General features: G+C 36.3%; 1 long non-coding RNA gene across 2 annotated transcripts in view; it reads left to right on the forward strand.

Moving 5' to 3' along the window:
* LOC110741405 overlaps positions 1-15,405 on the forward strand; it is a 33,600-nt gene extending 18,195 nt beyond the window's left edge. For both annotated transcript variants that reach the window (XR_002517550.2, XR_002517551.2), the window contains one exon: positions 14,840-15,405. This is a non-coding gene — a long non-coding RNA (uncharacterized LOC110741405). The remainder of the gene's footprint in view (positions 1-14,839) is intronic.
* Positions 15,406-15,860: the final 455 nt, after the last annotated feature.

Genomic DNA, 15,860 nt, shown 5'->3' on the forward strand with positions numbered 1-15,860 from the left:
AAGAAAACCAAATACTGCATGTCCTCACTTGTATGTGGGAGCTAAACACTGAGTACATATGTGTGCAAAGAAGTGGACAAGAGACATCAAGGCCTACCTGATGGTGGGGGGTGGGAGGAGGATAAGGACTGAAAAGCTGCCTTATCAGTTACTGGGTTTATTACCTGGGTGATGAAATAATCTTTACCTCAAGCCCCTGCGACATGCAACTTACCTATGTAACAAACCTGCACATGTACCCCTGAACCTAAAATAAAAGTTAAAGATAAAAAATAAAAAAAGAAAATACTCCTCGAGAGTGATGTGGGCAGTAGGGAAAAAATTTGGGTTTATTATTGAAAAGCAATAATTTATGCATCAGGAGATCCCAATTGTTTTGATCTTGTATCTAAGTCGTGTTTATCTCAGTGAATTCTTGGCCTAATGACCTTCCTATTCCGCAATTAACATGTTTAGTAAGGATTGTAGTATTGGTCAACCTTTCCAGTGGGAAGAAAGTGGAATGCATAAATGAATTTGTCTTAGATGAGCAGCTTATTAATTTAGAGTAAAAGATATGTTACAAGCAATTCTGGGACATTTTCATTGCTGTCACTCATAGATTATTTAAAATGTGCTAAAAAACATTAAAAAATGAAGCAACTTGTATTAAAATCTGAATTAGTTCAGGTGACCTTCAGAAATCAATCAGTTTAAATCACATTTCTACCTTGCTGTGATTAAAAAAAATGTGCATATAATGGGAAAATTTAATCACTCATAACAGATATTTTTAGCTATATAAATCAGTTCAAAGAATAATAATTGAGCATTGCTGTGTACCAGGCATATTGAAGGTAATCAAAATAGAGAAAAGTTGGTGTCTGATCTTAGGCATTATTATTTAAGTAAACAAGCTGGATAAATCTTACCTCAAGGAGAGGATTCTAGGAAATCCTTTTTCCCCCCCCCCCCCCAAAAAATGGAGTATAGATGGCTTTCTGGCTGCCAGAGAGGAGGATAGTAAATGGAGATTTGGCTCAATGTTCCCATGATAGGTTAGTTAGGTTTGAGTGGGCTAACATATGAAGTCAGGCTACCTCCAAAATACTGGGTAGCACATTCTGATCAGTCCAATATACAGCAACGTTACGCAGAGAGGTCCTTTGGCTTGATGTGATGATTTCATCTTTTTTAAACCATTGTCAACTTTTCTCTGGGGCCAACATAGCCTGGTGACAGGAAACAGCATGCTAAATCCTGCCACTGTGCCTGAACATGGAGATAGAGAAATGCTTCGTAGAAAACCCAGATGCAAAGGTATTTGCTTTCACAGTTTCTAGAGGAAGAAGTCAACTGATCATCTGAAACTACCCAATTTGCTTAGTTAATCTTTTGAATTTTGTTCTTTTTATGCTTTAGATAACTACATTAAACAAGGTTAAACATCTCTAACCACCTGAGTGTGAAAATGAGAAGGGGCTGGGTGCAGTGGCTCACACCTATAATCCCAGCACTTTGGGAGGCCTAGGCAGGTGGGTCTCCTAAGGTCAGGAGTTCGAGACCAGCTTAGCCAACATGGTGAAATCTCATCTCTACTAAAAATACAAAAATTAGTTGGGCATGGTGGCGAGTGCCTGTAATCCCAGCTTCTTGGGAGGCTGAGGCAGGAGAATTGCTTGAACCTGGGAGGTGGAGGTTGCGGTGAGCCGAGATTGTGCTACTGCACTCCAGCCTGGGCAACAGAGTGATACTCTGTTTCAAAACAAACAAACAAACAAACAAACAGAGAAAATGAGAAGGATGGGAACTTTGTCATATCTCTCTTTATCTCCAGCACTTGGCAGAGTGCCTGGCCCATAGCAGTGCTCAGTAAATGTATGATAAAAGAATGAATGAAAGAATAAATGAATGAATGAATGAAGCCTGATGTGATCTAAGCCCCTCTAAATTCCATATATAAATAAGATTAGCTTTTTTTTTACCCACTGCAGGAGAAAAGACCAACGAATACAATCACTAATTGAAGTTCTCTTTGTTTGCCAACTTTTTAATTAATTGAAATCAGTATGACTCCTCGTCCTCTTAGTATCTTGAACAATTGCTGGCATATAGTAGTGCTAATTGCTTGCATAAATGAATGAATGCTCTGGTGAGAGTGGACACTTTCATCATTTCCATTCCCTACACTCTAAATCCTGACTTCTTATTTATATTTAAGTCCCTTATTTTCTGTGAAGGCTCACCTCATCTCATTCTTTAGCACAGTGGTTCTCCTTCCCTCGGACCTTGGTGTAAACTCTGTTTTTTACATTTTTTATTGACATCTAGAAATGACAGTGCTTTACCTTTTCTGCTTCTGGGAATTTATCATTAAGGCAAATTTTAAAATACTGGAGAAGCTCTTTTGAAAATGTTTATTGCATTGTTATTTTTAAGAGTGAAGCTGCTATACCTTGCTTCAATAGCTTAAGAGTGCAAAGTTAGATAAAACCTTTTAACTTCACATTCAATGCATCTGAGCTGCTATCCTGCTTTCTCTTCCCAGAGTTCCTCTTCTAAGTTGAGGACAAGGTGTCCAGGCATATTTATTGAGCCTATAAAATTTGTTATTATAACTTCATGGAAAAAGATCTGTAAAATCTATTCACTTCATCAAAAGACTTGTTCTCTGTAGCTGTTAGTGTTGTCACCATAATATGGAGTTACTTCTGAACATATGAAGTTCAAAATTAAGGCCTTGGCCATTGCTGGAATCACCATGGTAAACAAGGAACCCAGCTGTTACCAACTTGGCAATTGTTTCTTTGTGTGCAGGGACAGAAGATACTTTTCCTTCCCAGGTGACATTATTGTATGTTTGCTTGACACCAAAATATACATGGGCTCCCGAATGTTACAGTTGTTACTGACTAGCTCATTCAGGGCATGCACCTGGCTATTTTTCCCAAGGCACATCATAGTGGCTGCATACTGAGGGGCTTCAGCCTCAGCCAAATGTTGCATAAATAGCTCTTTCTTACAACATTCTAGAGCTTGAGGTTGGTCCAAAGTTTACATAGTTTTTCAAATGAGTTTTCTCTTAGGGGTGCCTGTTTCTTTCCCATGATCTGGCTTCACATAGATTTTGATACAGTTAAGCATCCTAAGGAAAAGGCTCTTCTACTTTTAGAAATTTTCTTGACTGTACATAACTTTTTAGAGCAGCTGGCTTTGTGAGAGAGGAGTGTTGCTTAATTCCATCAACTACCTGTATTTTAGGTCCTAGACACTTATATATTAAAAACAAATCTGCAATAGTCTTAGATGGATGCATGCTACTTTATGTTGTAAACTGAAGCATCATTCATTTTACTCTCTCCAAACCAAGGTTCATTCCAAGGTAACAGATATCTTTACCAGGAAACTGCTAACAACTTTTACACCATATTTTCCTCACTTAAATGTTATAGGTAGCCTCACTGGGGACATTGCTACACTACTATACAAAATGGAAACAATTCAGAGGTTCAAAAATAGGATCTTAAGCATGTAAAGTGGCTGGTACACTTACTCAATTTGATATTATGCAATCAAGAAAATTAAGGTTATGAAGACTTTATAATGATATTAAAAATGCTATGAGTTACTAAGTGATAGAAGCAGAAGTTAAGTCACAAATCTGTATATATTTCACTATCTATTCCAAGATACATAGTGTAACCACTTTGACATATTTTTAATTTTGGGAAGTCCATTACTGGAAAGTGCTGGATTGATCAAATGCACACACAAAATCTAGAGAATGGTGCAATGTAGTTCCTGGCTTTTCACCTCAAATCACATTTAGGTCCATTATGAGTCCGTTTGGATGGAGATCAAGAAGTCTTTTCTGTCTTGGGCTGCTCTGTTTCCCTGTTCCCTTAATGTCCCATTATCTTTACTCTTTGGCTATTTGGGATTAAACTTCTTGTTCCTCTTGGCTCGCTGAAGTGCCATTTAGTTTGCCATTTTTCTAAAAGCTGGTGCACGTGTGTGTGTGTGTGTGTGTGTGTGTGTGTGTATCTAAAAGACACATCTCAGTTCTGTCTTATGGACAAGCATCCATAAAACAAACACACTTTTAAATACTAAGATAATCAACTTCTTAGAATGTAATTGTTCTCTTTGTTTCGCTTCTATTTTGCTAACGTGGTTGGGGTCTTTAAGGACATTTGCATTTCTCCAAACACTAACAAGATAAGAAGGAAGCCTCATCTTCCCCTGTTTAGTAGGGGGTGGGATCAGAAAGGAATCTTACCAGAATATTTATAGTACTTTTATTAGAGTAGCAAATTGCATTTGATTTTTCCATTTTTCCCTAATTTCCAAAGTGTATTTACGTTTTATATTACTTTTGTGTCAAAGAAAAACGTGCAATAGGAAATTATGAAAACTTAGAGAATGAAAAAACTTTTTTTATTGATAAGGAAGTTGAATTCCAGGTCAATTAAATGAAGTATCCAAGGTAAGTGTTGATGACAAACCTGAATTCTTAAAACAGTTTCACCGTTTTCTAGCTTTATTACATAGAGAAATCTTTTTTCCTTTCTGCCTCTCAGTTTTCTCATTTACCAAATGAGGCTAACTGGTGAGGCTGTGGTTTCTGTGTGTTTTACCCATGATATAGCACATGTAAAGTGTTTAGCACCGATTCTGTCACATAATGAGTAATGGATACATGCTATTTCCCTTCCTTCCTGGTTGTATTGATTCCTGGTGCAGAGCCTTACCAGTATACCAGCAAGAATCCCCTCTTGAGTCACTGTAATTAGTCTGCTTTTTTAAACTTATATACAGTGTCTTCTGCTATGGACTAAATTGTATCCCCCCAAAATTTATATATTCAAGCCCTAACCCCCAGTACCTCAGAATGTGACACTGGAGATAAGGCCTTTAAAAGGCAATGCGGGGCCTGGCATGATGGCTCATGCCTGTAATCCCTGTACTTTGGGAGGCCGAGGTGGGCGGATCTCTTGAAGTAAGAGTTTGAGACCAAGCTTGCCAACATGGTGAAGTCCTGTCTCTACTAAAAATGTGAAATTAGCCAGGCATGGTGGTGCACATCTGTAGTCCCAGCTACCCGGAGGCTGAGGCACAAATCCCTTGAACTGGGGAGGCGGAGGTTGCAGTGAACTGAGATTGTACCACTGCACTCCAGAGTGAGACTCCATCGCAAAAATAAAATAAAATAAAATAAAACAAAACATTAAAAAATAAAATAAAAGGTGATTAGGTTAAAATGAAGACATTAGGGTGGGCACTAATGCATTCTGACTGGTATCCTTATAAAAAGAGAAAATTCAGTCACATGGAGAGAGATACCAGGTAGTATGCACAGAGCAGAGACTATAGGAAAACACAGTGCGAAGGGGTCCAAAGAGAGATGTCTCAGGAGAAACTAGATCTACTGACACCCTTATCTTGAACTTCCAGCCTTCAGAACTGAAAAATAAAGGGTTTTTTGTTTAAGCCACCCAGTTCATGGTATTTTTGTAATGGCAGCCCAGGCAAATGAACACACCTTTAATCTTTAAATAGAAGTTAAACTGCTTAAAGGAAAATACTGCATTATACTCATTTGTAATGATAGCAAGTGATCAATAATTTCCTGAAAAAAACTGTGATTTTTATTAAGTATGGAAACTTTGTTTTATATTTCTTTGAGTCCTCCCATGGAGACCTAGCTATTGAGGTTATTGGCAACTATAATGTGATAATGAGGATTATCAGTAATCTTTTTTTTTTCCTTTTGCAAAAAGTGAGTAGAGTTGTGCTTTTTATGAAGTCATAGGAGTAAATTCATTTAGAGCTGAAAAGATTATTCCTTATTGCCTGTACAGACATAGGTAGAGAGAATTAAATCTGTAAATGTAATTTCTAAAATTAAGATTAATGACCAGGAATGTATAATTCCTTCATATGCTGATGATCTCATGTTGTCTGTGACTACATGTGGGGGCTTCTCAATATCTTTGTATTAATGACTATGATTGAGTTATTTTAAATGTAGTCAGGATACAAGATTAACTTGTCTGTTTTGGAAGTTTGCCTTGTATTTTTCAGAGGATCAAAAATAGGCAATCATAAAAGACAAAGTCAAAGGAGATTTTTTACTGAGTTTTTAAAATTGTATTTAATTCTCATTTTTTGATTTGTGGGAAATGTGGGAAAAACTGAGTTATCTTAATTAATTTATGGAAGGGACATCAAGAGATGAAAAAATTTTGCAAGGTTTTCAACATTTGCCAAGCCTGAATCTCAAAGGCAAAGTTAGCGTAAATGAGAAATGCTCTGAACAGTAGGTTATCAAGTTTATTACTGAGAAAAATGCAGAAAATAGTGCTTAAATAAGTGAGAGGGCTACTTCTTTGTGAGCAGAAATGTTGTTTATATATCCTTTCAGCAATGCAGGTACACATACATGAATATATACAAGGAATATTTTTCTAATGTCTCATTATCATAACTTGCTGAATAACCTTTGAATGTTAATTAAAACCTCTGAGTCTCATTCACACATCTATAAATAAAAGATATTAAAATAAGTTATCTTCAACATACTTTCTAACTCTAGTATTCTATAGTTTTATTGTACCTGGGGTTGTGAATAAAAAAGGACAGCAGATGCAGTGTTACTTAGGCAGGCTGCGTGTCACACAGGTTCTGCTAGCCCCCTAATGACAATCTCTGCAGAAAGGGCAATGACTAACTGTTTGAACACCAAACCTATTCTTCAAAGAGTGGGAGTTCTATTTCCTGCTGAATCTTCAGGACTAGAAGAGCGCTTGCAACACAGAAGACATCCAATACATTTGTTGGATTAAGGAACAGATTAATATTTCCAGTGCTTTTCAGATTGTTATGATCTATTGTGATATAATTTCCCATATCTTTAAGGGTCATGTTTACATATGTCTAGTCAATTATATTTGACTAGAGAGCTAGACAATTAGAGAAATGTGATCACGTGTTGCTGCTAAACTAAACTAAATGATCTGAAACATCAGCAACATTTTAAAGAATCTCTTGTGGTGTTCCTCTCATATAGAAAACCAGAAAACTTTGTCTTGGCTTTCCATTTCTTCCTTCATATCTTCTGTTCTCTTCTCTTATTTTTACCCAACTCTCCTGTCACTAGGGAAAATATGTATTCTCTGAATGTAAACTCTATGAGGGCAGAGACATTGTCTTTTGAATACACCTAGAACGTTGCCTAACAATAATGATACTAAAAGATATTTGTTTAATGAATGAATGGTAACATTTATAACCACAGAAAGATAAAATAATGTCTGGCTCACTTTTTACTAGTCATGGGGAAGGGTGGCCTGGAAGGAAGGGAGTGATGTATGTATATATGTTTATAATACATCAAGAGAGATATACTATAATTTCCATTTTTTTCCCAAAAATAAGAATTCTGTGTGTCTCATTATCTTCTTGGTCAAGTTATAGTGAGAATGTTTACGAGAAAAAAAGTCCAAAATTTAAAATGCTCAAATTTCTAGCCATTCTGTTAAAAAGCTTGATTGATTTCAAAAGAATAAATTGTAAATTTCAGCCATATGGAAAATAAGAATTGAAGACAACAGAATTATCCTCAGTATGGTTTGCCTCAGACATGATTCTTCTAGAGGGTGGCTTAGCAATGACCTTTCCCCCACGTAATTATCACAACATTTCTGTGCATGTCTGAGTTTGGTGCACTCTTTCTGTAACTTAGGAGCCTGAGGTAGCTGAAAAGCTATGCAAGTACAATCATCAGAATGGGAACCAGCCCAGCATTCTGACTCAAGGGGGATACAGAGGAAATCAGCTGCCTAATGGGGCTCTTTCTTTACCCCCTGCCCTGGTGAAAAATAGAGGCTACAGTATTTCATAATGAATCTGTTTGCTTCGTTTCTTACCCTACCTTGGTTTGGGAATCAAAGGACATTTCTGTTTGGTCTCACCCTTGGAGCTCTCATCCTCACTCATGCCTTGAACTATTACCTCTATGCAGGTATCTCCCCAAATCTGTATTTCAAGTCACATCTTCCTCAGCCCTTGTCATCACTGTCCTGCATTCCAACTAAACAGTTTTTATTTTTATATATTGCCTGTTTTGATGTATAGGTGCAGATTTTAAAAGAGTCAAAATTATATACAATATCTCATTTTTTTCTCAAAAAGTAAATTATTAAACTTTATTAACTGGACTTTTATATTTTTCTTCTTAGCAGATGTGTTGCAAAATACTGAGCATGTTTTTTTTTTTTAGAAGTAGGGAGTGTCAGAGCGATTTGCTGGCTTTCTTTTTTATTTCCTAAATAAAAGCACTGTGTAAGTGTGACATGTACATCACTTTGATGTTGAGACTGCAGAGTCAAATTGAAGAGATTTATTCTCTCCTTGAATTCGACTCTGAAAATAACTTGTACTAACATCAGGAACTTTGCATCCTCATCTTCGTAATCATATGGTTCCTACAGTCGGATTTAAGACAGAGAGGTTATTGCAACTGAAAAAGTTATTTTAAAATGTGAAAGAGTAGTTATTTACTAAGACTTTTCCATAATCCACTTGAAGTTTATATCCAAGGAGCATGTTTTTGATCAAGTATATCTAGGCACTATTTTTATGTTTCAGAAATTCTTAAATATTTATGTATATATGTCTCAGAAATTCTTAACTTTTATAAACTACAACTTAGTCATTCCGGTTTTATATCAAGTCTTACTGAGATATTTCCTTTACCTGCCCAAATCATAGATTTGAAATGAGTTTGAAATATATATATTTATTTTACACCCATCCATATTAGAAAAATATTTGAAAGGTATATGGTCCATGGTGTTGAAACTTTACTTCTGCAGGGAATAATGTCCTTCTGGAGACCTTTCACGTTCACAGGGTGCTTTTCTCCACCACAGCTATCAGTCCCTCTTTACCATGGTAGTAATGGTGCAAAGGGAGGAGCTGAGTTTGTCTTTTTAGCCTTAGATAATCTAGATGTGCATTTCTTCTTCTACAGCTATAGAAAGGAGATCATCTCCATCACCATTTCTATACTATAAGCATTCAAGACCCTGGACTTATTTTTGCCTAATTGCATGGTTCCTCTCTACCTCAATATGGTTGATTATGTGTTCTATTTCCTTATGTAGTATGTCACACGGGTATCTCTCCTTGAGGTACTTGCTTTTCATCTACATAAAATGAGTCCCTTTTGCCATAGAGTTTCACCAGAAACTGACAACACTTGCCTGTGGTTTAGCTGAACAATGTATATATTTTTATTATAAAAGATATCTTTTAAAAGTACTATATATTGAAATAGAAACCATTATAATTTATTAAAAGAGATTTTAGAAGAGTTTCATGAAGATATTTGACAAGAATGTTTGACAGTATACTTCGGGAGAGACCAAAGTAAAGAATTCTTCCACATTACTTTCTTGGGAACCTGAGGTTTTCTCTCCTGTGCTATATTTAGATGTGTGGCATGTCTAATTTTCTGCTTCCGTGCCTCACTTCTTCTAGTGCTTCTTGCAATCCAGCTAAAGTGTCAGGCCCAAGTGTGGAGAAAACATTCTGTCCTGAATAAGCCAACTTGCAGCTGTATGAGGACTCTCTGTGCCAGTCACCGTCATCCTACCGTTCACCCATGCATTCCTGACATTGTAAACAGAAGTCAATAAATGTTTTCTCAGTAAAGTAATTCTGAAAACTTAATTCTAAGTGTTGTATTAACTCAGCAAGACTTGAAGTGCCTGGAATGCTGGCCATGTAACCTGGTTGATCAGAGGGTACCAGTTGCCAGTTAAATTTAAATAAATGCAGTTCAGTTCAAGTCAGGCCAATTTGATTCAATTAAACTCAATTCAATACACACCTATTGAGCACCTACATGGCCAAATACTGTGTTATGTTCTCAGTATATGGAGATGAATAAAATACATTTCATGTCTGCAATCTAACAATCAGTGTAAGCAAACAAAATAAATTGAATGTGGTTTAATAAGTAGAATAATAGAATTATAAACACAATGCTGAAGTAACCAGTGTATGAAGTGATTAATTTTTTTAAGGGGGAAAAATGTCATGGTGGACCTCTATTAACTTCAGTAGGGATTGCAACAGGTTCAAGAGGCTGAAGAAGAGACCCAGAGCCAGCAAATGGGACAAAGAGTTGAAGTGAAATTACATACAAAGTGGTAACCAGTGATGGCAGGCTAGACAGAAGAACTGCATTGCATCCAGAAATGGTCCAGTGGCAGTGGGCTGGGCAGGAGAACCACAGCTGCTTGCAAAAGGCATGCAGTTTATACAGCGTTTTCACTTAGCATCCTCCTTCTAACAACCTCCATTTAGCAACCTTCATTTAACCCAAAACAAAGGGCCTCACTGCCTTGTACAGCCTGTATTCCATGGGATGGTTCAGGGGTTCAGGTGTTCCTCATAGATAAGGAATAGGTTTTGGGTTGGCCACTCCTGAACTCCTTAGCTAGGAACTCTGAACACACATTCAGGTATGTCTCCCATACAGGGTCATTCTCAGGGTATGCTTAAATTAAGTTATTGCTATCAGGTGTGTCTACCACACAGGGCGCTGTGGTGAAGTGCGTCTCAACACATGTTTCCTGAAAGGGATTAGAAATTATACACAAATAGGATTTTGAAAGATGATCAAAAATGTGATGAGTTTTAGGGTGTGGTCAAGTTTAGACAGAGGGAAGAGCAATGAATACACTCTTCCATGGTGATGAATAGACTCATATGCATATGATACTAATCCGGGCTATTTTAACACAATTACTTTTTCACTGATTATTTTCAGGTGCACACATTGTTGCGCTCATACCACAGCAAATGCATACTAGCTCAAATGAAGTAGAGAAGTGGATTAAGGCATCACGTAGCCAATATACTTGATATTTGATATAGCAGTGTATTTTTTTCAAAGTGGGAGTCATTTAAAAATCTCATGTTTTAGCCTCAGCTGCTTTTCTCTCTTTCATGACCTTTCAATTCTGCCTAATTATTAGCACTGACACAGTGCTACCTGACTAGTCAGCACATTTGCTGATAAAGGGGCATTTCTTACACTTTTTTTTTTTTTTTTTTTTTTTTTGCATTTCACTTCACAGCCCAAGATTTATTAACCAGGGTCTGTAGGGATGAGTCTCATATGAAGACTTCAATGCTTTTATAAGGACATACTGTACTACATTTATAAAATATAGTACTATAAATAATATTACAAGAGGCAGTACAGCTCAGGTGGCTCTAAACAAGCGGAGTGCAGAGTCTGTATGATCTAAGGTATATGTCGCTCCACCACACTCAATACATCCTAGGGCTTTTCTGCTTTTGTTTCATTCTCTTTATCCATCAATTCAGGCTCAGTTTCACAAAAGCTTAAAATCCTTCACTCTTCAGTAACAGATACAAGAAAGGACACCTCTGGCTGGCATGGGGAAGGACCCTTCCATTTTATTTGATGACATATGATTCTTACTTTATTAAGGGATTGTTAGAAATGATGATATAGATGTCTGATTGATATCCTAGGAAGATTGGGAAATTAAAAATTGGACAGATTTAGGTTTAAAGCTCAGCTTGTCACTCAATAGCTGTGACTTTGGGTGATAAGATTACTTTCTCTCATACTTGGTTTTCCCGTCAATATGATGAGACTAATAATAACCTCAGGGCAGGATGTTGTGAAGATACATTGAGATAATATGTGTGTGTAAACAGCTCAACAGTATCTCTTACACAAAGTAGGTGCTCATTAAATGGAAGCTATCAAAAAAATAAAAAAGTTGGAGCAAAATGTCACACACAAAGTTCCAGTAACATCAGTGAAGGTTCTGTTTCCCGAGCAAATGAGTGTAGCATACTTTCTGGGGAGTCAAATTCTCATTTCCAAATGGGTGGCATTTCAACTCTCAATCCTGTTTGTTAAATTGACAGTAAAAATAGAGCAAAACTTGACTTTTTTAGAAAAAAAAATCTGTGAAAGGATTTTTTTTTTCAGTAAAACAGAATGTGGCAAAAGTTTTCGGTTGTTATATGAAAGGTAACTACTAAGAGAAGGCAGGGAGATTTAGGAGACATAAATAGCAATCTTTCAGAAGAGTAATAGTATGTTACAAACACAAATAAGATAAGCCATTACAAAAATGGAAACGGATGTTACTTTTCATGTCTAGAGCATGTTTTTAGGGGAACATGTTGGTATGAGTGTTCAGCATGAATATCTGTGATTATATGAGTATACTGTGATTACCTGACTGATAGTAAGCCTGATAATACAGTTGACGGAAGTGGAGAGTGCTGGTGTGGAAAAGTGGGGGATGAAAATGCAGCCTCTGAGACAATATGTTTTTATCATGCTGTACGTTTCCACAAAGGCAAATAACCGGTGATATTGGACTCTGGAAAAAGAACCAGTGACTTTCTAAGCCAACAGTCCCAACCTCAGGCTTACAAAATTGTATGTAGTCCTTGGAACAGCAGTCAAAGTCATTCCATGAATAAAAGGGGCTCCCATTGCCAATAAGTTTGGAAATGCTGAATATTATGTCTCATCACACTACATGTTGCCATATTAAACACTCTGAGAAGTCCTGCCATAGAAAGGAACTAATTAGCGAATAGTTTTTCATTTTTTTTTTCTTCTGAGACAGGGTCTAGCTCTGTTGCCCTGGCTGGTGAATAGTGGCACAATCATGGCTCACTGCAGTCTTGACCTCCCGGTCTAATGTAATCCTCCCACCTTAGCCTCCTGAGTAGTCAAGATTACAGGTGCACACCACCATGCATGGATAATTTTTTAATTGTAGAGATGGGGATCTTACCATATTGCCCAGGTCGGCTGGTCTTGAACTCCTGGCCCTGAAGAATCCTTCCACCTTAGCCTCCCAAAATGCTGGTATTATAAGTGTGAGCCATCGGGCCTGGCCTTTTATAAAAGTTTGATGATTTCCTAATTGTAACAGTGTATCCCTTTGTCAAGAAAGTTTTACAAACATCCTTTTGAGCTAGTGACCTAGAAAGTAAAATTTGAAAAATCCTGAATTTGGCAGCCAGGAAAAAAATATAAAATTAAACATATGGTAATATACAGTGAGCTGTTTTGGGGAGATGAACATTTATAATTTTATATCTCCTAAAATGTACACCTTATGCTTTGAAGGATCTAGTGGAAGCTTTCGGTTCTAGCTTACAACTAGCTGAAAAAAAGTTTTTTTACTATCACATTAAGCAAGAACCAGTTATTTCATAGTTTTATTTTGCACATTAAGGCACAGGAGATAAATCTTACTGTCTGACGAAATCCTTTTCAAGTTTTGTTCTACAGTTTCCAAGTCCTGATGCAGCTTTCTTCTTAACTAAAACTATTTTCTTAATTTGAGCAATTCGCCAGGTTGAAGAAAACTTGTAAGCACTGTTAGTACTTGTCAGGAGTAAATGGGACTCTAGAGAGTTCTTTGAAATAGGAAACATTTGAACAGAATATCATCTTGCTTTCAGCTGTTTGTATAGATGCAATTTCTGCAATTCTATACCTCACAGCTTTAATTTTTCTTCATCTGTGTCTCAGGCTTCCATCAATAATCCTTCCACTGAAACACACTTGACAAGAGAGGTAGACTAGACGCCCTTGCAATATCTTCTGAATGTCACTCAGCAGTGATTTGTAATCGGGTTTATATATTTTATGGAGAAAAATGTAAAACTAAAGAGAAGATTCAATCCATATGAATCCAGATTGGACAAGGGTACTCTTAGCAGAATTTTATAAAATCGCCTTTTGATTAGACAGTGGAAATTTTGTAAAACATAAAAAAAAAAAAAAAAAAAAAAATCAGTGATTTTGGATTCCTATTGTGGATCTATATCTGTAAAATAAAATCGTCTGGTAATACACCCTATTGTATGAATGAATTGGATGTTTTGAGGACCAGTTACATTCACCTTATGTACTGTGATTTTTAATGCATGTTTCTAAGCTAGAAACTCTATAATACAATTGTTACCTTGTCTTGTAACATCAATATTAGAATAAAGGTCCTAGTCTGTTTGTATACTTTAAGTAAGCAACAGGATTCCTCCTGCTGCCTTTCTGAAATTCAGGGATATCTGGAATAGAGCCTAAAATCTTTTGTTATTTAAAAATTAAGTTTCAAAACACAATAAAAATATTCTTTCTGGACAGCAAAAAATATTACGTTAGTTTCATTTGATGTGGATCTTTCTGTTTATTTAGTGAAAGCTCTTAAAAGCCTATTCTGATTATCTTGGAACAAAATTTTTAAAAATTAAGTACATTTTTAAAGTGATGCCGTATAGTTCTCTCTCAGTTTATACAGGAACTATATACTCATATTAAATTTTCATCATTTGTTTATGGAATAGCATTAGAACTTTCTGGGAAAAATATATATCCTGGACTGTGTATCTCAATTTCCATATATTTATGTGTCCTGTGTATGTTTAGTCACACAATGAAATGATAGCCTATGTAAAGCGTTGTTTGGAAGAAGGAATTATGGTTTATAATAATAACCTTTGACTAAATAAAAGGATTAGATGAGTTATGGTATGTGACCATCATTCTACTTTCTCTAGAGCAAACTGCACTGTTTGAAGAATTCCGGTAAGCTCATAATTATAGTAGATAAGCATTTTACAATTTCACATGAAGATCAAAATTGACTAATTGAAAGAGGCTACTTTAAAAGTGGTGAAAGTGATGAGACCTATACGCCCATTTAACATGAACTCTAATTTCCCTCTGTTGAATTTACAAATTGACAGTCATTCTTCTCCCTTTCATTCAACTCTTCAGGGATCAAAGATTTCTACCCTGTTGGAAGAAGCCACTGTTGAAGTGTGAAAGGCTACTCTGCTTTCTGCGTCCATTTAACCTTTGGCCTGCCCTAAAGAACCAGCCAAGTGTCAATCAGGGCTGATTGGGCACCTGTGCCTGGAAACAGGCCAGAGAAATTCACCTCTTCCAGGTCATCAAACCATCTCCAGATGGCAAAGAACTTCTGAAGTTATGAACTAACTTGCTTGTGATGCAAATTAGTGACCTAGGGTGAGATGCTTCATTAATGCTTACTCTCCCGAGCCACCAAGGTGTCAGAAGTTGGACTGCTGTACTCTCACATTTTTTTTGCTCTGTAATGTGCATTAAAATAATTTATATTCATAGAGATGGTTCAATAAATTGCATATGGCTAGTTAATAAACTAGTAAAGCAGAGAAGAAAATTAGATTTCATTTAGAAGAAAACAATATTTAGCTTTCCCCATGGAAATATGTGAAAAAGCTTTAGAAAATTCTGTTAACATTGAGGCCTCAGAAGAGACTGTGATTAAAAATAATAAAAAGAAAACATATGAATTTCTATCCAGATCACTATTTTTTTATCCAAGTGATTAGAAAAATTATGCAAACCTATGCATTTGCCCTGAGTTACGATTGTATTACATTAACCTCAACTGACAATATCCTATGCTAGCTTTGGCTTACTTAAAATTCTGCCTCTTGGATATAAACACACATCTAAAATTGACTCAGCTCATTTCCTTCTTGCTGGGGTCAATTTACTGGTTTCTCCCCACTACTGAACTTATTTTATGTGTTTTCTTTTTTGCAATATTACATTCTAAGATTTTTATCACCTAGGAATTTCTCTCTGATGGTTTTATGACTCAATTCAAGATCTATAATTACGACCAAATTTCACAGATAACAAGATGCTAAGATGGGCTAATAAGGTTTTGCTTCTTTTCCTTTATTTATGGTAAAGTACTGGTTAGAGTGAACATTGCCCAGTCATTTGCAAGTAATGTTGGGCCTAT

This window comes from Papio anubis, chromosome 13, assembly GCF_008728515.1.
Source record: "Papio anubis isolate 15944 chromosome 13, Panubis1.0, whole genome shotgun sequence".
NCBI classification, from domain to species: domain Eukaryota; kingdom Metazoa; phylum Chordata; class Mammalia; order Primates; family Cercopithecidae; genus Papio; species Papio anubis.